The sequence below is a fragment of the Lynx canadensis genome, chromosome B3 (assembly GCF_007474595.2).
Source record: "Lynx canadensis isolate LIC74 chromosome B3, mLynCan4.pri.v2, whole genome shotgun sequence".
Classification (NCBI taxonomy): Eukaryota; Metazoa; Chordata; class Mammalia; order Carnivora; family Felidae; genus Lynx; species Lynx canadensis.
In genome coordinates, this window is record NC_044308.2 from 81,280,469 (window position 1) to 81,302,942 (window position 22,474).

The window sequence follows — 22,474 nt, forward strand, 5'->3', positions numbered from 1 at the left end:
AGATAGTTTCTCAGCTTCTCTTATAGGTAAGAGTAGCCAGCCATGTGACTTAATTCTAACCAATGAGATTTGAGGGATAGTCTAATTGGAGCATGGGACTCTGGGTAAGGTATTTTACTTTCTCTCTCTCTTTTTTTTTTTCATTCAAAATTACCATTGGTATTCTACTTTCTAACAAGGCCAAGGTTTGTAATTCCCCTTTCTTTTTTTTTTTTTTTTAATTTTTTTTAACATTCATTTATTTTTGAGACAGGGAGAGACAGAGCATGAACAGGGGAGGGTCAGAGAGAGGGAGACACAGAATCTGAAACAGGTTCCAGGCTCCGAGCTGTCAGCACAGAGCCCGATGCGGGGCTCGAACTCACGGACCGCGAGATCGTGACCTGAGCCGAAGTAGGCCGCTTAACCGACTGAGCCACCCAGGCACCCCAATTACCCTTTCTTTTTGTTGGAAATATGTTATATGGACATGATGCCTGGTAGTGGTAGCCATTTTGTGGCAGAGCCTGATCTTATGACATCACTGAGATTCAGACAAAACCCTAGAGGTATCTACTTCTTCATCCTCTATTCATTTTCAAAATATTAGTCTTCAGCACAGGTATAACTATCTGAATTTTGCAGGCTTAGAGACTGACTGACCTTAGGTCATATAATTAGTAAATGGTGCAGCCAACATTTGAAAATCTCTTGGAATCTCTTCTGATTTTGTGCTTTGCTTGGGTAATGTCATCCATTCCTGAAGCCCAAATACGTATGTTCATCCCCCAAATTTCTCCTGAGTTGTAGATACATGTGCAACTGCCTGTTAGTTAACTCTGCTTGACAGTCTTATGGATACTTCAAAGTCTACAAGTCCACATTAGAATTCTTCACTGTCCCACAGATATGTGAAACTCCTTCCTTAATGTGACAGAGACTCAGTGATGAGCACTGTCATCCATGTAGCTCTTAAGGCCCAAATCCTGGGTATCATCTTGACCCATTCTTCTTTTTCTCCCACTGCTCTTATTCATTGTGTCCTGTTCTTCCATCTCTAGGGCATTCAACTCTATCTCTCCCCACAAGGCGAGCTGTAAGAGACTGAACATATATATCCCTGTGTAATCTGAGATATTCTGACTAATCTTTTTAAATGCAGATCTCTTCATGTTACTTTCCTGATTTAGACTCTTTGGTGACAACTTGTTGTTTTCTGGACAAAAGTTCAAAATCTAATTTGGGAAATAAGGCCCTTCTTGATCTGATCACAGCTTACTCCCCTACACCCACTCTCTGCTCCAGCTGTCCTTAATTATTTGCTATTCCTGGATTCATTTTGTTCTTTCTTGCCTGTAGGACTTCCCTCATGCTCTTCTTTCTTGCTGGAATACTCTTTTGTATAACTCCATCTTGTCCTTCAGGTCTTAGCTTAAATGTCATCTCCTTTGAGAAAGCCTTCTATGATGACCCTTCCCCGACCCCAAGAGCTCTTATCTGTGTGCGTTGTTGAAAGGGCCACCCACTCTCTTGTCTCAGGGCCTTTGTAAGTTTGGCTTCCTCTGCCTCTGTCTCTTCCCTGTCTCCACCCTGTTGTTGTTCATTCCAGATAATGCTCTGTGGTAGTCCTGTATTTTTCCCCATCAGCTAAGAAATCCTTTTGTTGGTTTTGGGAAATCTGAAAAGATTCTATTACATTCCTAGGAATTTAAAAATTTGAATAGTTTTCTTTTAATTTGTATCTCCTTCCCCCTTAATCTAAGCCCTTAAAAGCAAAACAGAAACCTAAGTCTGTTCTTTAGCTTTATGCTTCTCCACACAAGCTGACATTGCCTAACTTGAGAATCGATTATGTGCCAGAAGTCAGCTGATGCTGTTTGGAAAAAAAAAAAAAAAAATGGCATTTGCAGCTTTCAGCTCTAGCCACTGAACCTGACAAGTTCTGACATCTCTTCTCTTGGCTGCCTCTTACTTCTTTTTCTGTTTCCATGGAAATGGACATTAGATCACAGAAACATAGTAAGATACTGGTGGCTAATTGCTGTTGCAGATTTCTGAATTCTCTTTGTTTGTGAAGTGATTATTTCAGTGACTCTTGCCCACTATGCAGTATGTGGTAGTTAGCCAAAACATCTAAGGCAGTTTCTGGATTTGAGAGCCAGATGATGTTTCCCAAGTGTCACTAACTAGTATCCTCAAATGTATTCCTTATTTCAGCTTTCAGAGAAAATATATTTTAATTTAAGAACTGTAATCTTGTCAGAGTAGAGCACTAGATTTCAAGCCAGGAGATCTGGCTGTGGTCCTAGATCTGCTGTTGTCTCACTGTTTGACCTTGGTCAATTTTGTTATATTTGTTAAATGAGCCCGTTTCTACTATGTAGCTCTGGGGCTTATTTACAAATGTCCTAGAGAAAAGACTGCCTCTCTACCAGTGTGTTTTAATAGAAAACATACAAATAAGATATGCAACTAATTTTAGTTAAGGAAATAAAACCAGGTTTCTAGACATTTAAAATGGAAAAATCTTTTAATTCCAGCTCTATTTTCAACTTCTTTAAAATGGTTAGAATAAGGCTTGTCATATGGCTAGAAATACTAGTTTGAGATTCTCTTTTTAATGCACATGTCATTTCTCACGATACATATAACCTATCTTATGGCAAAGTAAAGTGATTAAGTTTATAGTTGAAAAAAATCTATTCATTTCCTATTTAATGAAGAAAGTTATTACATTGCTTATCTAATTTGTATTTTATTCACATCCAGGATGTAGGAGGATTTGCCACAGCCATATGCCTCTATAGTAGGCTTATCTGTGCCAGGTCAGGATTTCCTTGTAAATCTAAATTTAGAACTTGGAAAGCCAGGTTTTGTTAAGTGCAAAAAGGGACTGCCATCTACCTATAAAAAAGATTAGTATTGCTGAGCCACTTCTTCAGCATATAGTGTCTGCTTTATGTCAAATGAACTTGAATAATTGATATTGACTATGAGCAGGGTAAGTCCTTTTTTTTTTTTTTTTTGCATGACTACACAGAATAAAATACAGGTTTATACCAAATTCCCACTTGTAGTTGTATGTGTACAGACATAAACCATACGTGAAAAGACATTATTAATTAATTAGATGGAAAGTAATCCATTTTATACTCTGTAATTGTGGTAAATTTTTCAAAAGGGAAAAAAAACACCTCTTTTATTCAGTTTGCTGTGAATTTAGTCTCCCATAATGAACTTGCATAGAATTGGGATCTGGTCATGTCAGATTCCCTCTGTTTGTGAAATGGCTACAAAATTTAGTAAATTTACCACAGGCCCGTGTTTAAGGTACAGTGCTTTAGAACCAAAGTTTATTTTTAAGTAAAAATATTCTATAATTGTTGTAGATAATAAAAAAAAATGTTCAAGAAAGAAATTATAATGGCCCACTACCCTGCTGTCAAAGTTAGCTTCTACTGACTTTTTGGCACATTCTTTCACTTAAAAAAAATTCTACCAATATATAAAACAAAATTGGGACAATGCTTTATGTGCTGCTTTGTAGTGTACTGACTTCATTAACCACATTGTGAACATTTTACTCTGGTATCGTATAATCTTTATAATCTTTAAAAATGACTCTTAGAAATATATGCTATCTTAAGTAATTCTATAATTTATTTAGCTTTTAAACTATTAATGGATATTTAGATTGTTTTCCTATAAACAACTCTGAGCAGGAGCCTGTAAACTTTTTGTATCCCTTCATTCAATGTAGAAAGTGCCTAAATTATGTTTTTCCTGGCTAGTACCTCAGAAGTTTTAACTTTGTTTTATTCTTGCCCACCATATCTCAGACTTCTTACTAATTTTATCTTCAAAATGTCTCTTGAATTCATTCTTTCATCTCCATTCTCACTGTGATTGCCGTTGTTGAGTCTTAAGCATCTAACCTGGACTATTGTAGTAGCCGCATATATGACTGATCTTTTCTACCTCTGGTCTCTTCTTTCAATGTATCACCTATCTTAGGATCAAAATTGTGTTTCTAGAGCATAGGTATGGTCATACATTACCTGGCTTTAAAGTCTTTGATGTTTTCCCCACTGTCTGCTGAATAAAGTTTAATTCCTTCGTGTGATATTAAAAAGCGTTCATATTTTGACCCTGTCTAACCTTTTAACCTCATTTCTCTCTTCTCCTTTCCACAGTCTGCGTATCGCAGGCAGCCTTAGCTGAACACATTAAGGTTCTCGCAGGCCTTCATGTAGTTTGTGCTCTTTCCATTTCCTGTGGACTTTCCCTCACCCCTGGTAATTCCTAACTCCCTTCTTTTAAGACTGAAGCTCAAACATTACCTATTCTGTAAAGCTCTGCTGTCCAATACAGTAACTACTAGCTATACGTGGCTATTAAAATTAGTTAAAAATTTGGGCGCCTGGGTGTCTCAGTCGGTTAACGTCTGACTCTTGGTTTTGCGTCAAGTCATGATCTCACCGTTTGGTGAGTTCGAGCCCTGCATCGGGTTCTGTGCTGACAGTGCAGAGCCTGCTTGGGATTCTCTCTGTCTCTGTCTCTGTCTCTCTCTCTCTGTCTCTCTCTCTCTCTGTCTCTCCCAAAATAAATATACAGACTCAGTCATACTAGCTGCATTTCAAGTGTTCAATAGGTACATGTAGCTAGTGGTATTGTATTGGGCAGCACATATTAAAGAACCTTTTCCTCATTGCGGAAACTTCTATTGGACAGCACTGCTATAAAGCCTTTTCTAAAATAATTGATTTTCTCTTCAGAGCTTCTATAACCTTTAAGATTAACTATTTTAAAAAGCCCTTAAATTCCTTTATGGGTAGGAAGGGACCAAGCCTTGTTCTTTTCATCTCTAGCATCTAGAATAGTGCATGGTCTGTAATTGAATTTCAAGATGTGTTGACTGTATGAACAAATGAACAATAAAAAAAAAAATGACATGAATTTTCAGAAGTCATATGAATAATGAGAATGTTAGGGATCTTTCAAGCTAGAGAAATGCTGATTCCCTTTTGTAAAATGCGTGGTTATCATTTTCACTTCATTAATGCCTCACAAAACCTGAGACAGATGCTCAGTTTCTCTGATTCTTTTGCCATCAAAACACTGGGGAATTAGGTATTTTCCCCTGTGCAGTTTAATATGAGGCCAACATATACTAAATCTATGCCAGATATTTTGGACTTTACATGAAAGTGTAAAGTATTTCCAGTAGATTCTGCACTATTACTTGGGTTTATATTCCATGAGCTGAGAGAGCAGACATTTAGTTTCTGTCTGGAATTCTCACCTCCTTAATGTTATTCCATTTTTATAATATTTTTATGAGGCACTCTTTTTTTTTTTTTCCTGTTTTGCAGATAAGGAAGCAAGCATAGAGAAAAGCTGCGTGCTCGCATAAGGTCACATATAGCTGTGAAGGGACTTTTTATTACACCTCAGCTGCCTCTCATTTGGACTGTTAATACATTCACTGCCTCTGGGTGACTTTGGTGATTTATATATTTTCTGATTGTTCATGGTCAGAGTATGTCTCTTGGTTTCTAGTTTTAAGAAAAACCAACAGCTTGAAAACAATACTAAAGAAGGAAATTATAGTGCCCTACTGTTAACATTTTGTGAATGACTGCTATGGCCTAATATTGTGCTTGAGCTAATTGGATCTAACCAGATGAGGTTAAAGGAATAACCATAAATTCTGTCAGGAGTAGAATTCCAGAAGCCTTTTGGAAGCATTTAATTACTTTATGAATTGCAATTATCATCTTATGCCACTGGCTCTCTAGCTAGTTTTCAAAACACTTCGCAAAGCCCAACATCAACATTTAAAAAATTACACAATACAGTGCCTGGCACAAAGTTAGTGTTCAGTGATGGTTTGTTTAATGAATGTGTGACAAATAACAGAAATACTAGTAATTGGTAGTAATAGCACCTAACATTGTTGGATGTTTTCTGTTTGCCAAGCATTGTGCTAAGCTTTTCACTTGCATTATTTCACTTCACTCATTGACTGTTGAACACCTACAGTGTGCTAGGTACCATGCTTGGTGCTGGAGATAGAGTGTTAAAACAAAGATCTTTCTCCCATGGATCATTCTTTTTGGTGGGAGAGACAGGAATAAGCACATAAGCAAAAAATTTAATATAGTATTGGTTAGTGATCAATGCTATTGAAAAAAAAATAGATACTGATTAGGGAAAGCTTATCTGAGAAGGTGATATTTAAAGCAGACTTATAATGGAAGGAAACAGTGAGCCATCCAAAGTATTTGGGGGAACATTCAAAGTGGAGAGAACAAGTGTAAAAGTGAGCAAGGAAGCCAGGGACTAGGATCATGTAGGATCTTATAGGCTGTAGTGAGGATTTTGAATTTTATTCCAAATATGATGAAAACCCTTGGACATTTTTGGGTAATGGAGTGATATGATCTAGTTTTGGTTTTGAAAGGATACCTTTGGCAGCCTGTGTAGAGAATAGAAGTAGGGGGAGTGGGAAGAAAAGGGCGATAAGAATGGAAGTAGTTATAGTACTCTAACAACCCTCTGAGATAGGTTCCATTATTTCCTCCAGTTTTAGTTTAGAACATTGAGGTCCAGAGATTTTGAGGCTGTTCAGTGCTACAAATCTAGTCTGTTTTATGTAATCTCTGCCATTATATTATACTGCTTGACTTCTCTGAATGAGTTTTAAGCATTTTTGTCATTGTATCAATCCAATATAGCTAATATGTATATAGATTTCCAGTGAATATTGTCTTTCTTAATGAGATTGTTTTCTTAATATAGCAAGTTGCGAAAGCATATTTTACATAGAATTTGCTAATCTATTACATTCTTTGTTACTCATAGCAGAATGAATGAAGAACAGATAGCCATCATTTGTCTGTCAGTGCTGAGAGCTCTCTCTTACCTGTGTGTGTCTGTATGGATAGTTGTGTAGGTAGTACAGGAATATGTATATTTTTAAAGTTTTTATTTTAATTCAAGTATAGGTAACATACAGTATTATATTAGTTTAAGGTATACAATACAGTGAGTCAACAATTCTGTATACAGTATTTGGTGATCATCATGGTAAGTGTATAAGAATATGTATATTCTTAATAAAAGGCACTCAAGGTTAGAATGCTTTTTTATTAGAACAAGTTTCTTCTTTATTTAAGCATAAACTACTCCAAGATTTAGCATCAGTGTAAAACTGATTGATGGAAATAATGAAAACACAGTGATTGAATTAAAATAGAAAAACCAACACAATTTGTAGGTAATATGCTGTAGCAAAAAGAGCATGGGCTTAGGGCAAGGAAATAATCTTGGAAAAATTTCTTTAATCTTTCTGAGCCTATTTCTCCATCTAAAGTGAAGATAGTATTGTGATAATTAAATGTGATAATGTATCTGCCGTGTCAGCTATATTGCTTTGTACATAAGAGTTAGTACATTTATATTCTTATTAAAATCAGTTTTGTGGGTTCAGGCAAGATTGTTAAAAAAAAAGTTAGCAATTCCTAATTAATAGCCTAAATTCTTATAAAACCTTAGTGTTTTTGCTCATTTCCTTCTGATTTTAAGGCTCATGTCTTAAGGGTATTAAGCCCTACATAAGGGCTGCTAGAGGTGCTAATGGAATTATTTTAGCTTTTAGGAGACAAAATTCAGAGTTGCAGGATAGCTGTCTTTAAATCTGTAAAGGGTCGTCCTATGGAACAAGGATTTGTTTTTTATGACTCAGGAGAACAGAACTATCATCAGAGGGTGAAAATTATTTTGGCTTATTGTAATAAGGACAGTTTCAAAAATAGAATGCTCCATCAGTGGGAACTGTTTCCACGTAGCTGCATCAGTTTTCCAGAATGTGTCAGGCACTGAAGGTTTTTTACTTAGTTTGAAGATTTTTTCAACTTGAGAATTACTAGAACATAAGCTGCATGCAAGTAGAGATCTTGTCTTTCTTGGCTGCCGTAGTATCTTCAATGCCTAGTACTGTGCCTCATGTGTTTGTTGAATGAATGAATGAGTCAGTTATTCGTGGAAGTCATTTATGTACTTCACTTGTATTTTTCTTAAGTTTGGTTCTGATTTTGGTTGATGGTTTGAATATTTTTTTGGTTAAAGATGAGGGAAACTATGGGAAATTGCTGCTTGGTAAGAAAACAAAGGAGTTAGGAGAAGATTGCTCAACAGTGACAGTGGCTTTATCGATATATTGGGTCAGGTGATTTGGTGGGAGGTCTGTCCTTTAGATTGTAAGATTTTTAGTAGCATCTCTGACTTCTCAATACTCATCAGATGCCAGTAGCACCCTTCCTCTCATTCGTGACAATGAAAAATGTCTCCAGACATTGCCAAATGTCCCTTGGGGAGCAAATTGTCCCTTGTTGAGAACCACTGAGTTAGTGAATAACCCACTAGAACATACCTGTGCAAAAGACAAATCCAAGGAGCTCCCCTCTATGTCTAGATGAGATGCTACCTGTTTGTTTAATAAAGCCAGTTAGATCTTCAAAGTTAAAAAGGACAAATCCAATATTTTTATTATAGGAAATTAGAGAAAATAGTGTTTGTCATTTAAGAAAGCTCATTGCAAATTGTTTTAAGATCAGCGATGCACTGGTATCATATTTATGTTGAGGCCTATACATGGCTTTATAATAAAGAAGCTGTTTGTGTAATGCTCCTGAGTTTCTACTTTGCTTTGAAACATGAAGTTGGCTCTTTAGTTATAGCCTCTCAGTAAAAAAAGGCTTACTATATTTATTTGAATGTGGTAGAATTGTTTATGCTGTGTTTTTAGCCCCAGGTTGCTTTGACAACCATTATATGTTGCAATACAGGTGTGGAGAGTTCAGAAGTAGTGGTTGATGGAAATGGTGGCTTGTAACAATCAAAGACAAGGACAGCATGAAGAGTGAGTAGAAAAGGTAGCAGCAGCAGAAAGCTGAGCAGCTGATGAAAGATCCTAGAAGCAGGAATACTAACATTTTTTAAAGTTATATATAAATATTTAAAAATCTATGTTTTGACCTTAGTCTAGAAGTATGATCATCTCATGATGGATATAGTTTCATAAGTAATTATGGTACATACCATTCACATTGGAAATAAATTATTTTTAGCCTTTACTGAATTTTTACTTTTTTACTTCTCTTGCTAGTATTTATGTTTATATTTCTTCTTATTTAAATCTTCTGAAAGGCAAGTTCTAATAAATCCTTAGTTGCATTATATTTTAACTTAGTGTATTTTCTTGTCACATCACACTTTCTTTACAACATGTTTTACTGAACTATTCATGGTCTTGATTTAATTATAAGCTAGACATTGTTGCATTTTAATGTTCAGCACTTGCATACATATTGTGATGTAGTCATTGCTAAAATACAGTAGTCTCACTAGGCATTATTATAAAGAAAACATCTGTCAGCATTTTCATTATAAGCCCTAATTTATTTTTAAGGAGTTTCTGACTTGTCTGTTTCTAAATTGCTTTGGGTTAAAACCTAGTATAGAAGTTGTCAGCTGAAATCCAAGTTTTGTTACAAAGGGAAAAATTGAAGCTAGTGTTTTCAACTACTTTGCATCACAGCATTTAAAACACTCATATTTTTAGTGGATTCAGGTGCTTTTTACTTGATATTTATTTCTCATTAACCTAAGTGAGGAAATGGAAACTGACATCTAGTTAAATGGGTTGTTTCTTTTCTTGTGTTGTGCTATAAAATATTTGAAAGATTTATTTGAAAAGTATTTACTTGAGTAGATACATTAAGTTTTTTTGTTAGAACCACCTTACAACATGAAAGTACCTTTGTAAAGCGCATAACAAATCAAATCTAGGTTTACTGGGAACAGAGAAACTTGCAAAAGCATCAACTATAATGAGATTCTGAGATAGCTCTATGGTTGTAAAAGTGAATAACTTTTTTGAAAAAATTTTATGTTTATTTGTTTATTTTGAGTGAGAGAGAGAGAACACACAAGTGAGCATGAGTAGGGGAGGAGCAGAGAGCGAAAAAGAGAATCCTGAGTGGGCTCTGGACTATCGACACAGATCCCTCTGCGGGGCTTGATCTCGTGAACTGTGAGATCGTGACCTGAGCCAAAATTAAGAATCAGATGCTTAACTGACTGAGCCATCCAGGTGCCCCAAAAGTGAATAACTTTTTAATGATCAAGAGGTAGGATTCTTATTCTTGTCCCTCCTCAAGTGGTATTATTTTGTAGTCACTAACCTGGTTGATTTCTGCCCCTCCGTCTTTTTTTAGTGAGGTGTCACATGCTATGAGTATATGTTGCTATGATATCATTCTTTCAAATTGCTTTTAAATACTTGAAAGCAAAAGTTATGACTTACTTGTTATCTGATTTTGGACTTGAGATTTTAGTATCCTCTTAAACTGATCACCTATATAAAAGGTGAACTTTAGTTAGTGTAAACTTCATACAAAATAAAAAACATTAAAAAGCTTCTCAAAAATTGGATGAGTTTATTCACTTATAATTTTTCAACAAATATGTATATCTTACCTCCTATGTACTAGATAGTATATGCAGAATATATAATAATGAGCAAAACAGGCACAATCCATGCCCTTTTACACAATCTGGTAAGGGAGTTAGATAATAAGCAAGTAAAGAAATAAAAGTAAAAGAGCACCAATTTATTTCAGTCACATTTTATATTCCAAAGTCTTACCTTTTTGTAAATGATCCTATAATACAGACACCTATATTCAAATATACAAGTTTTTTATGTTCACTGGAACATAAAGATTGAAGCATCATATTACTTAAGTTATTCCTAAACTCTTATTATTTCTACACTAATGAAACCTTTTTGCTTATATGTTTTAGTTAGTAACTGCTATGGTCTAGGAAATGGATTTTTGTTTTTCTAGCATTTGACCATGTAAACAGTATTATTTATTCTAATAGCTTTTCAGTAGAATTTCTAGGTAGGTGTTCCTTTCTTTTGTAATGCTTATATTTCTTAATTGTTTCTTATTGCATTGTCTAGAATCACCAGTCGAATTTTATTTAAAAAAAATTTTTAAGTTTATTTGTTTGTTTTTGAGAGAGAGAGGGAGAGCACAAGCAGGGGAGGGATGGAAAGAGAGGGGGAGACACAGAATCCGAAGCAAGCTCCATTCTCTGACCTGTCATCTCAGAGCACGACGCCAGGCTCGAACTCACTAACCGTGCGATCAGGACATGAGCTGAAGTCGGACGCTTAACCAACTGAGCCACCCAGGTGCCCCACCAGTTGAATTTTAAATAGTAATAGTGGCAGAAGTTACCTTGTCTCACATATGATATTGATGGCAGTATTTCTCCTCTTTCACTATTAGGTATGATGTTTGCTATATGTTCCTTTTAACAAAGACATTTCCTTTTATTCTCAGCTTATATAGATTTAATTGACTTAGTAAAAGATTCTGATTATATAATGGCAATTTAGGTAATTTAGACTAACTCTCCTGCTAAAGACAACTAAAGAAGCTGGGTAAAATATGAATCACAAATTCTTAGAAGAATCTGGGAGAGGATAAAAGTGATAGAAATAACCCCATTTCCTCAAAATTACTTTGTTCTAAGGATATTTGTTGATTGTAGCCTACCTAGCAGCTTTGAAACTGATTTTTGCTTTCAGATGCTTCACAAGACTCTGGGGTATAAGTAAAACCTGGAGTCTGCCAGGAGTAGTCTGCCCTTACTCTGAGCTGGAACCACGGAATACTGGGCCCTCAGAGTCAAAGAGAACTGATGCTAATTTAGCCAACATCTGCTAGATCAGGGAATTTTAAGTCTAGAACTTGGGTTACAATAGTCTTGGATTTGTAGAGAAGTAAGAGAAGTAAATGAAAGTTATTGTTGGGGAGGATGCTATTATCCAATGCATCAGTTTATTTTTTGAAATAATTTTTTTTCAATTGCATTGTCCAACATGCAGCCAAAAATAATCATGTGTAAAAGGACAAAAGGCACTATGAATAAGAACTAGCAGATATAACAGAAAATAGAAATAGACTCAGTGTAGATGAGGTATTGGAATTATTAGAGATAGACTATAAACAACTAAGTTTGCTATGTTCAAAGAAATAAATCCAAGAATGAAGATTTAACAAGGACCTGGAAACTAGAAAAAATTAAATCTAGCAGGTTTGAAAAGGAACTAGATAATTCTAAAACTTAAAAAATACTATTTAAAATTTGTTCATTAAGTTTAACATTGACTTAGTTACAACTGAAAAGAGAATTAGTGAACCAGAAGATTGGTTAGAAGAAACAGTCCACAGTGAAATGTAGAATGTGAAAAAGTAGAAAATCTGAAGAAAAGAGTAAGAGACATAGACATTCAGAGGGAAGAGCTAGAAATTGAGACTCAGCTTGAATTCCAAATTCCATATTTAGGTGTGTAAAATAAATCTGACTTAGACACATTACTTTTTTTGTGACTCTGGGTTTTATCATCACTTCTAAAATGGGTACTATTATGTTAATGCAATATTTACTTCTCTAGCTTAGTCCATAGAGTGCTCAATTTTTGTTGTTGTTGTTGTAACTCTCCTTTCTAGCATTCAATCGTTTAATAGAAACATTTACTAAGTAATAACTGCCAAATCCTAAGGTGGGTGCTAGGAGTGGATACAAGAACACTTTGCTCATGAGAAGCTCAAAGACTACTGTCAAGTCTCATTTTGTAACTGGACAGCTGAAAAACTGATTCCTGGAAATGCCCTGTGCTCAGAAAACTCAGAGTCAAATACTCAGCACTGTGGCAACTATCCACTGTTGTGAATGGCATTCAGGAATATCACTACCTCCTTTTTGAACCTTTCTTAGAAAAGAGCATCACTGATGGATAATCTGAATCTTATCTACAGCTCAGTCAGATTTATAGTATAACCTAAGGATGGGACTTGGAATTCAGGCTAACTCCAGATTTCTAGTTCTTTGTATTGAAAGGAAGCTGAACACAGTTGTATTTATGTTACTACTTAGGCTGATTTTACTTCATTCCTTATTGAACTCACTTTGTTTCAGAAGTAGTTGGTTGGATTAGGTTCTGGACAACTCATTTAATTATTCTGTATTTCAGATTCCTGTTATCAAAACCAGAGATAGCACTTTCTTTATATACTCTCAAAGCTTCACTGTGTTTAAAAACTTGAATTAAAGGACATCTGACCCTTGAACAGCATGGTTTGAACTGCATGGGTCTGATTATACATGGATTGTTTTTCGATAAAGGCAGTCCCGTAAATGTATTTTCGTATCCTTAAAAAATTTGAAAATCTAATAAAATTTAGTGGTTTCCTTTGATTGCCTCTGGCCCAGCTTTGGAAGGACTCTGTGGATTCTTCTGGCTTTGTTTCCAGGTTGCTGTTGCAGCTTTTAGGGCTTGCTTATTGATTGATTGATTGATTGCTTTTGTGCCTCCTGGAAAACGTGAATATACAGAACCTTCTTGGTCACCACAGTGGTGAGCTTTTCAGTAGTACAGAGGAGAAAGGTATACTCAGTCCCCAACTCCTTGCATATCTTTTCAAAGACATTATAGTTGGTCTTACGGAAGTTTTTGAGCATCTTTTTCCTCTGATTGCTGCTTATCAGCAGATAGCACTTGTGGGCTTTGTCCTTTCAATATTTATGCATATATTCTTTATAACTGCAGATCTTGACAGTCAAGGCAACCATTAGAGTGTCCAGGGTACTGGTGTCCTCATGGTTTGCCATGATCTTGTTCATCAGCTGCTCTTGCTTGATTTTTAGCTTCTTTTTCTGGTAGGCCATTTCCAAAGACAAAAGTCTTTGTATGACATCATTAGCCTTCTCATTTCCAGGAATGTTCTGGTAGTCTTTGAATAGTGTGGAAGAGGGTGAATCATCATCTTGACTAGGCTAGACTGGTTGCTGGATAGCATGTCTGCAAAGCGTCAGGAGGATGACCCCTCTAGAGGTGAAGGCACCACTGGTCAGAGAGAGACATGAACATCTTCTTAACCCCTCTCACAGCTCAAGGATTGCAGCCTGGGCCACTGTCTGGGTCTGAAGCCACCTCAACACCCGCCACACTGCCTTCAGCATGGTGATTCCTGACCCTGTGGAGCCTGTGCCGTGGCCACTGTCCCTTCTGTGGTACCAACTGGGTTACACAGGCACTAACTACCGTGCTGGCTCAGGCTCCACCAATCTAGGATTCCAAATGATTTTCTTAGCATTTTCTTTTCTCTAGCTTACTTTATTGTAAACATGCAGTCTATAATAGATACAGTATACAAAATATGTGTTAATCAACTGTTCATATTATCAGTAAAATTTCCAGTCAGCAGTAGGCTATTTGTAGTTAAATTTTTAAGAAGTCAAAAGTTATTTGTGGATTTTTGTGTGGGGGATTGGTGTCCCTAGTTCCCCCATTGTTCAAGGGTGAAGTATATATACCAAAATCTAAAAAAAATAGGAACGAGAGTTGAATTTTAGCACTTCATTTTTTGGGGACTAATGGTAAGGATTTTTAAACATTTTTTTAATTGCTTAATTTAATGAACTTAATAGATTTTTGGTGTTAACAAATTTTACGTTTATAGGATCATATTCCTTTAATGCAGTGGTGGATTAAGTGTACCAGTTTTTAAATGTAGGATTATACTAATTTTTCTTTTTAGTGTATTAATTTCCTTATTGGAAGAACTCTTTCTCAAAATTCCCTGGACAAAATGCCTTTTTTGGGGAGTTAACTTTAAACAGAGCAAAGAATAATTTTATTTAAGTAAAAAATGAGTTTATTCAAGATTAGCAGAGGAAATACAATTCAGGACAAGCAAATTATAGTGAGCCATACCCATGTCCAAAGAGGCAATGGAAAGGTCAGCTTTTATTAGGTTTTAAGAGGAAATTGGAAGTAGTTGTTTGACCAAAGCTTTATTAGTGAAAAACAAGAGTTTGAGGTAGTGACAGTTTTTCTTTGGCTGCAATCAGTGGTTAGTGTGTTGTTGCTGTGGCAGGGAGGGATCCTCCTTCCTTAAAGGCAGGAGATAAAATTGTTGTTCAAAAACTATACTTCCTTGTTCAAATAATTCTAACTTCCTTCTTCCTGCTTGTTATGTAGTGGTACATGCACAGGAGCTCTTCCTTCAGAGCTTCCCAACTCCTTTTATTTTGTTTTATTTTATTATTTGTATTTTACATGTTTATTTATTTTGAGAGAGAGAGAGAGAGCATGAGCAGGGAAAAGGCAGAGAGAGAGGGAGAGAATCCCAAGCAGACTCCGCTCTGTCAGCGCACAGCCTGACATGGAGCTCAATCCCACAAACCATGAGATCATGACCTGAGCTGAAACCAAGAGTCAGATGTTTAACTGACTGAACTACCCAGGTGCCCCCAGCTCTATTTTAAATAAGGTTTTCTTTATTTCTTTTCATAGGATTATGAGTTGGTCTTTGTTTTCCATTTTCTTCTGTTATTTATTTATTCAGGTTTTCTACTTCTTCTTGTGTCAATTTTATTAATTTTTCGTTTCTTAGGAAATGATCCGTTTCGTGTAGTTTGAAAATTTTATTGGTATGATGTTGTACTTAGTATTCTTTTATAATGTTAAAACATTCCTTCATAGCTGTTGTTAAATCCCTTTTCTTATTTCTAATGTTTTTCTTAATGAGACTTGTCAAAGTGTTATTTTGTTTTACTGGTCTTTTTTGGGGGAAAAAACTTCTGGTTTTATTGAATGAATTTACAGGTTATTTGTGTTTATTTTATTGAAATATAATTTATACATAATAAGATGTAAAGATAAGTGAAATTTTGGTGAGTTTTGGATATTGAGTATATCCAAGTATTCAGCATCCAAAATTAGATAAAGAGCATTTATCTCCATTACAATGGGAACTTCCCTTGTGCGCCTTTGCAGTCATTTTTCCCTCCCCATCCTTAGAGACCATCATTTTCTGAATTTTTAAAATCCATTACAATGGGAACTTCCCTTGTGCTCCTTTTCAGTCATTTTCCCCTCCCCATCCTTAGAGACCATCATTTTCTGAATTTTTAAAATCATACATTAGTTTTGTCTTTGCTCAGTATAAAAGTTGTGAGATTTATCAATGTATTAGCAATCTGCTTTTTTTATTGCTGAATAATATTTCATCTTATGAATGTTCCTCAACTTGTTTATTTACTGTCTTGTTGATGGAAAGCTGAATTGTGTCTTCCTCTTTTTTTGTATGTGGTTATTATGAATGAAGCTGTTATTATAAACATTCCTGTACAAGTCTTTTTCATTTCTTTTGGGTTAATGCCTAGGGATAGGATGACTCAATTGTAGGATAGGTACACTTTCAACATCATAAAAATGACCTAAGAGTTCTCCAAAGTGGTTGTATCATTTTATACCCCCATTAGCAGTATGTGAGAATTCCATTTACTTTACATTCTTGTCAATATTTGGTGCTGTCATTCTTTTTTATTTTAGTCATTCTGTAAAGAGTGTAGTAGTGTCTTATTTTAAATTTCCATTTAATAGACTTTTAAAATATGTCCAAAATACCATTATTACATTGAAAATAATTAGCAAAAGCTCCTTACTATTGTCAAGCAACCAGTCTATATTTACATTTCCTCAGTAGTTTTATGAAGATATTTAACATTTTGTTCAAGCCTGTACCCAAATAAATGCAATGCACCTGGCTCATATGTCTCTTAGGTCTTTTAAAATCTATATCAGGTTTCAGCCAGAGAAGTAGACCCATAGGATATATTTAAAAGTTTTTATTTAATATATTTACAAATGGCCCTTGAACCACATAGATTTGAATGGTGTGGGTCCACTTATATGTGGATTTTTTTTGGCAAATACAGTACAGTATTGAATTTATTTTCTCTCCCTTAAGATTTTAATAAAATTTTTTCTTTAGCTTTACTATAAGAACATAGTATATCAGTACAGAATACATTATACAATACATACATAATACAATATATTATGTTATTGGTAAGGCTTCTGAACATAGTAAGCTATTAGTTAAATCTGGGGGGATTCACAAATTATATGTGGAATTTGACTGTGCAGGAGAACAGACCCTTGCCCTTAACCTCCACATTGTCCAAGGGTCAACTGTGTGTATGTGTGTGGATGGATGGATGGATGGATAGATAGATAGATAGATAGATAGATAGATAGATAGATATCTGTATGAATGTGTGCTAGGTAGGATCTGTTTTTGAATTCTTCATTTTTTTTTTTAAAGTTTATTTATTTTTGAGACAGAGAGAGACAGAGCATGAACGGGGGAGGGGCGGAGGGAGAGGGAGACACAGAATCGGAAGCAGGCTCCAGGCTCTGAGCCATCAGCCCAGAGCCCCACGCGGGGCTCGAACTCACTGACCGCGAGATCGGGACCTGAGCTGAAGTCGGAGGCTTAACCGCCTGAGCCACCCAGGCGCCCCTGAATTCTTCATTTTTTATCTGCCTCACACCAATAGTATGTGTTCTTGACTACTGTGGTGTAAAGCTTCTGGATTTATTTTCTTTTTCTTCTTATTTTTCTTTTTCTTTTCCCCTTCCTTCCTTCCTTCCTTCCTTCCTTCCTTCCTTTCTTTCTTTCTTTCTTTCTTTCTTTCTTTCTTATGAAATTTATTGTCAAATTGGTTTCTGTACAACACCCAGTGCTCATCCCAACAGGTGCCCTCCTCAGTGCCGGTCACCCACTTTCCCCTCCCCCCATCCCCCATCAACCCTCAGTTTATTCTCAGTATTTAAGGGTCTCTTATGGTTTGCCTCCTTCCCTCTCTGTAACTTTTTTTCCCCCCTTCTCCTCCTCACTGGACTTCTGTTGAATTTCTCAGGATCCACATAAGAGTGAAAACATATGGTATCTTTCTTTCTCTGTATGACTTATTTCCCTTAACACTCTCCAGTTCCATCCATGTTGCTACAAATGGCCAGATTTCATTCTTTCTCATTGCCAAATGGTATTCCATTGTATATATAAACCACATCTTCTTTATCTATTTGTCAGTTGATGGACATTTAGGCTCTTTCCATAATTTGGCTATTGTTGAAAGTGCTGCTATAAACATTGGGGTACAAGTGACCCTATGCATCAGTACTCCTGTATCCTTTGAGTAAATTCCTAGCAGTGCTATTGCTGGGTCATAGGGCAGATCTATTTTTAATTTTTTGAGGAACCTCCACACTGTTTTCCAGAGTGGCTGCACCAGTTTGCATTCCCACCAACAGAGCAAGAGGGTTCCCATTTCTCCACATCCTTGCCAGCATCTATAGTCTCCTGATTTGTTCGTTTTATCCACTCTGACCAGAGTGAGGTGGTATCTCAGTGTGGTTTTGATTTGTATTTCCCTGATGAGGAGTGACATTGAGCATCTTTTCATGTTTCTGTTGGCCATCTGGATGTCTTCTTTGGAAAAGTGTCCATTCATGTCTTCTGCCCATTTCTTCACAGGATTCTTTGTTTTTCGGGTGTGGAGTTTGGTGAGTTCTTTATAGATTTTGGATACTAGCCCTTTATCCAGTATGTCATTTGCAAATATCTTTTCCCATTCCGTTGGCTGCCTTTTAGTTTTGTTGATTGTTTCCTTTGCAGTGCAGAAGCTTTTTATCTTGATGCGATCCCAATAGTTCATTTTTGCTTCTAATTCCCTTGCCTTTGGGGATGTGTCAAGTAAGAATTTGCTGCGGCTGAGGTCGGAGAGATTTTTTTCCTGCTTCTCCTCTAGGGTTTTGATGGTTTCTTGTCTTACAATCAGATCCTTTATCCATTTTGAGTTTGTTTTTGTGAATGGTGTAAGAAAGTGGTCTAGTTTCATCCTTCTTCATGTTGCTGTCCAGTTCTCCTGGCACCATTTGTTAAAGAGACTGTCTTTTTTCCATTGGATAGTCTTTTCTGCTTTGTCAAAGATTAGTTGGCCATACATTTGTGGGTCTAATTCTGGGGTTTCTATTCTATCCCATTGGTCTATATGTCTGTTTTTGTGCCAATACCATACCATGCTGTCTTGATGATTACAGCTTTGTAGTAGAGGCTAAAGTCTGGGATTGTGATGCCTCCTGCTTTGGTCTTCTTCTTCAAAATTTGGCCATTCAGGGCCTTTTTTGGTTCCATACAAATTTTAGGATTGCTTGTTCTAGCTTCGGGAAGAATGCTGGTGCAATTTTGATTGGGATTGCATTGAATGTGTAGATAGCTTTGGGTAGTATTGACATTTTAACAATATTTATTCTTCCAATCCATGAGCATGGAATGTTTTTCCATTTCTTTGTATCTTCTTCAGTTTCCTTCATAAGCTTCCTATAGTTTTCAGCATACAGATATTTTACATCTTTGGTTAGGTTTATTCCTAGGTATTTCATGATTCTTGGTGCAGTTGTGAATGGGATCAGTTTATTTGTCTTTCTGTTGCTTCATTATTAGTTTATAAGAATACAAGTGATTTCTGTACATTAATTTTGTGTCCTGCGACTTTGCTGAATTCATATATCAGTTCTAGCAGACTTTTGGTGGAGAATATCGGGTTTTCCATGTATTGTATCATGTCATCTGCAAAAAGTGAAAGGTTGACTTCTTCTTTGCCACATATGATGCCTTTGATTTCCTTTTGTTGTCTGATTGCTGATGCTAGAACTTCCCAACAGTATGTTAAACAACAGCGGTGAGAGTGGACATCCCTGTCGTGTTCCTGATCTCAGGGGGAAAGCTCTCAGTTTTTCCCCATTGAGGATGATATTATCTGCGGGCTTTTCATAAATGGCTTTTATGATGTTTAAGTATGTTCCTTCTATTCCGACTTTCTTGAGGGTTTTTATTAAGAAAGGATGCTGAATTTTGTCAAATGCTTTTTCTGCATCGATTGACAGGATCATATGGTTCTTATCTTTTCTTTTATTAATGTGATGTATCACATTGATTGATTTGCAAATAAGAAGTTTATTTATTTTGAGAGGGAGGGACAGAAATAGAGAAGGGAGAGAGAATCTCAAGCAGGTTCTTCACTCTCAGCACAGAGCCCAATGTGGGGCTCGAACTCATGATCTGTGAGATCATGACCTTAGCTGAAATCAAGAGTGGGATGCTCAACTGACTGAGCCACCCAGGTGCCCCTGGACTTGTTTTCCTTTTAAAGATTGTTTTGGGAATTTTAGATCAGGTGCATTTCCATAGAAATTTTAGGATTAGCTTGTCAATTTGTTCAAAATGTTTGCCAGAATTTTTCTAGGGATTGTGTGAATCTGTACCTCAGTTTGGAGATAATTGCTATAGTAACGACATTGAGCCTTCTGACCTGTGAACATTATGTATCTTGCCATTTATTTAGGTTTTTAAAATATTTAGGGTTTTAAAAAATTTCTCTCACTAGTAATTTGGAGTTTAGTAAACTTGCATTTCTTTTGTTAGGCTTATTTTTAGTTATTATTTTGCTTTGTTTTAAATTTCATTTTGTGTATTAGTTTATAGAAACTATTGAATTTTATATATTGATCTTGTATCTTACTGCATTACTAAAATTATTTAATCTAGTAATTTTTATAGATTTCATTGAGTTTTCTGCATGTGTAATCATGTCATCTAGAAATAAAGAATCTTGATCAGAAAAGCATATTACTTCTTTATCTTTCATTTGTGTGATACATACCTGAAAGCATGCTTCACAAACTGCTACAAACTTCCCCATTGTTAGAAATTCAATATTTATGCCCCCCCCCTTTTTTTTGTCATATTGCACTGAGATTTTCAGTACAATGTAGAATAAAAGTAGTGAGAATGGATTTCTTCAACTTGTTCCTGTTCTTTGGGAAAAAGCATTTCATATGTCACCATTAAGTATAATGTTAGCTGTACTTTTATAGATACTATCCATCTGCTTCAGATAGGTCTGCTCATACTTTGCTGACAGTTGTTATTAGTAATGAATATGAAATTTGTCTAATGCTTTTTCTGCATCTGTTGAAATGATCAAATAGTTTTTCTTCTTTATTCTGCTAATATGATAAACCATGTTGGTTTTCATAAATTAAACCAACCTTGTATTCCTAAGATTAAATCCTTCTTTGTCATGATATTTTTCATTTTTATATTTTGCTGGATTTCTTTTTCTAATGTTTTAAGGGTTTTCTATCAGTATTCATAAAGGATATTGGTCCATAATTTTCTGTTAAAATATATTTTATAATGATTTATTGTGAAGGATAAATCTTCAGGTGTTTGGTTTTGTATACCATAAATTTCTTGTTTTAAATTACTTTCCTCTTCTATTTTCTCAAGGGTTATTGTTATTTTCTAAATTTTTAGTTGATTTTTTTGTTGAATCTCATTATGAATCATAAATATACTATAATATTCCTCTGGCTATTGCCTTGGCTACCACATTTTAAATAGATATTGCATATTTTTTATAATAAGGGATATGAAATGTTGCAGCAGGAAATACTGTGTACCTCAGTCACAGATAAGGTTCCAGATAATGGTTTTCTACATACTCAGGGTTTCTGGTAGCTTCCCATCTTCTGTGAATGCTGTCTTGTCTCTCTAGATCTGGCCATTGACTTCCAGATTATAGTCAAGAACACAAGTCAGGGATGATCTGATGACATAAAATTTTATGGTCTCTGCCAGCCAACACTTGGTTCAAGTTTCTCAACTTCACTATTGACATTTTAGACTGGATAATTTTTTGTTGGGAGGAGAAGGGTGCCATCTTGGGTACTGGAAGATATTTAGTAGAATATCTGACTTAACATCCATTAAATGTCCATAGCAGCCCCATTTGTGATAATTAAAATTTTCTCTAGACATTACCAATGTCTTGCAGCAGGGATGAGGTCAAAATTGTACCTGGTTTAGAACTACTACTCAGGTCAATTTCTTTGTGTCATTTTGTTATTTTTGTAGAGCTAGTAGCTTTCCATGCAAATGAATATATATTAGGCAAAGGCCGCTATTTCAATCCATAGGGATATTATGGATTATGTACTGTCACTTCTACTTTGTTTGTTTTCACAACTGGTATCTGACCCAGGGACTAAAAACATTTGAATATATGGTTCAAATAGCAGAAGACTCTGGGAGAACAGTACCTCTCTATTCTGTGACTGTCATTTAGATGTCTCTTACTAATTCTTTTAACTGAGAAGCATAACTGCTTTTCTGATTTTAAAAATCAGGGTAGATATTCATTCATAATCTTGGACAGTCAGACAAAGAACATCACTTATTTATATTTCACTTGTGTGATGAATATCTGAAGCCTGCTCTACAAACCACTGTAGTGGCACATAAAACCTCCTCTCAATAATAAATGGTAGCACCATTACAATAGCTGTATATTTCAGAGTGAGTATATATAACTCAAATCTTCCCAGCCTTTCCCCATTGTTAGAAATTGATTGTTTTTGTTTACCTTCCCCATTTATAAGTATTTATATGAAAAATATTTTCTGTGTATTGCAGGAAAGTTTTTAAATATATATATG

At 35.6% G+C, this 22,474-nt stretch overlaps 1 protein-coding gene and 1 pseudogene across 2 annotated transcripts in view; one reads left to right on the plus strand and one right to left on the minus strand.

Moving 5' to 3' along the window:
* The window catches only part of NUBPL (nucleotide binding protein like), a 226,491-nt gene that overhangs the window by 115,775 nt on the left and 88,242 nt on the right, over positions 1–22,474 (plus strand). The window lies entirely within an intron of this gene.
* On the minus strand, positions 13,301–14,109 carry LOC115516053 (annotated as a pseudogene).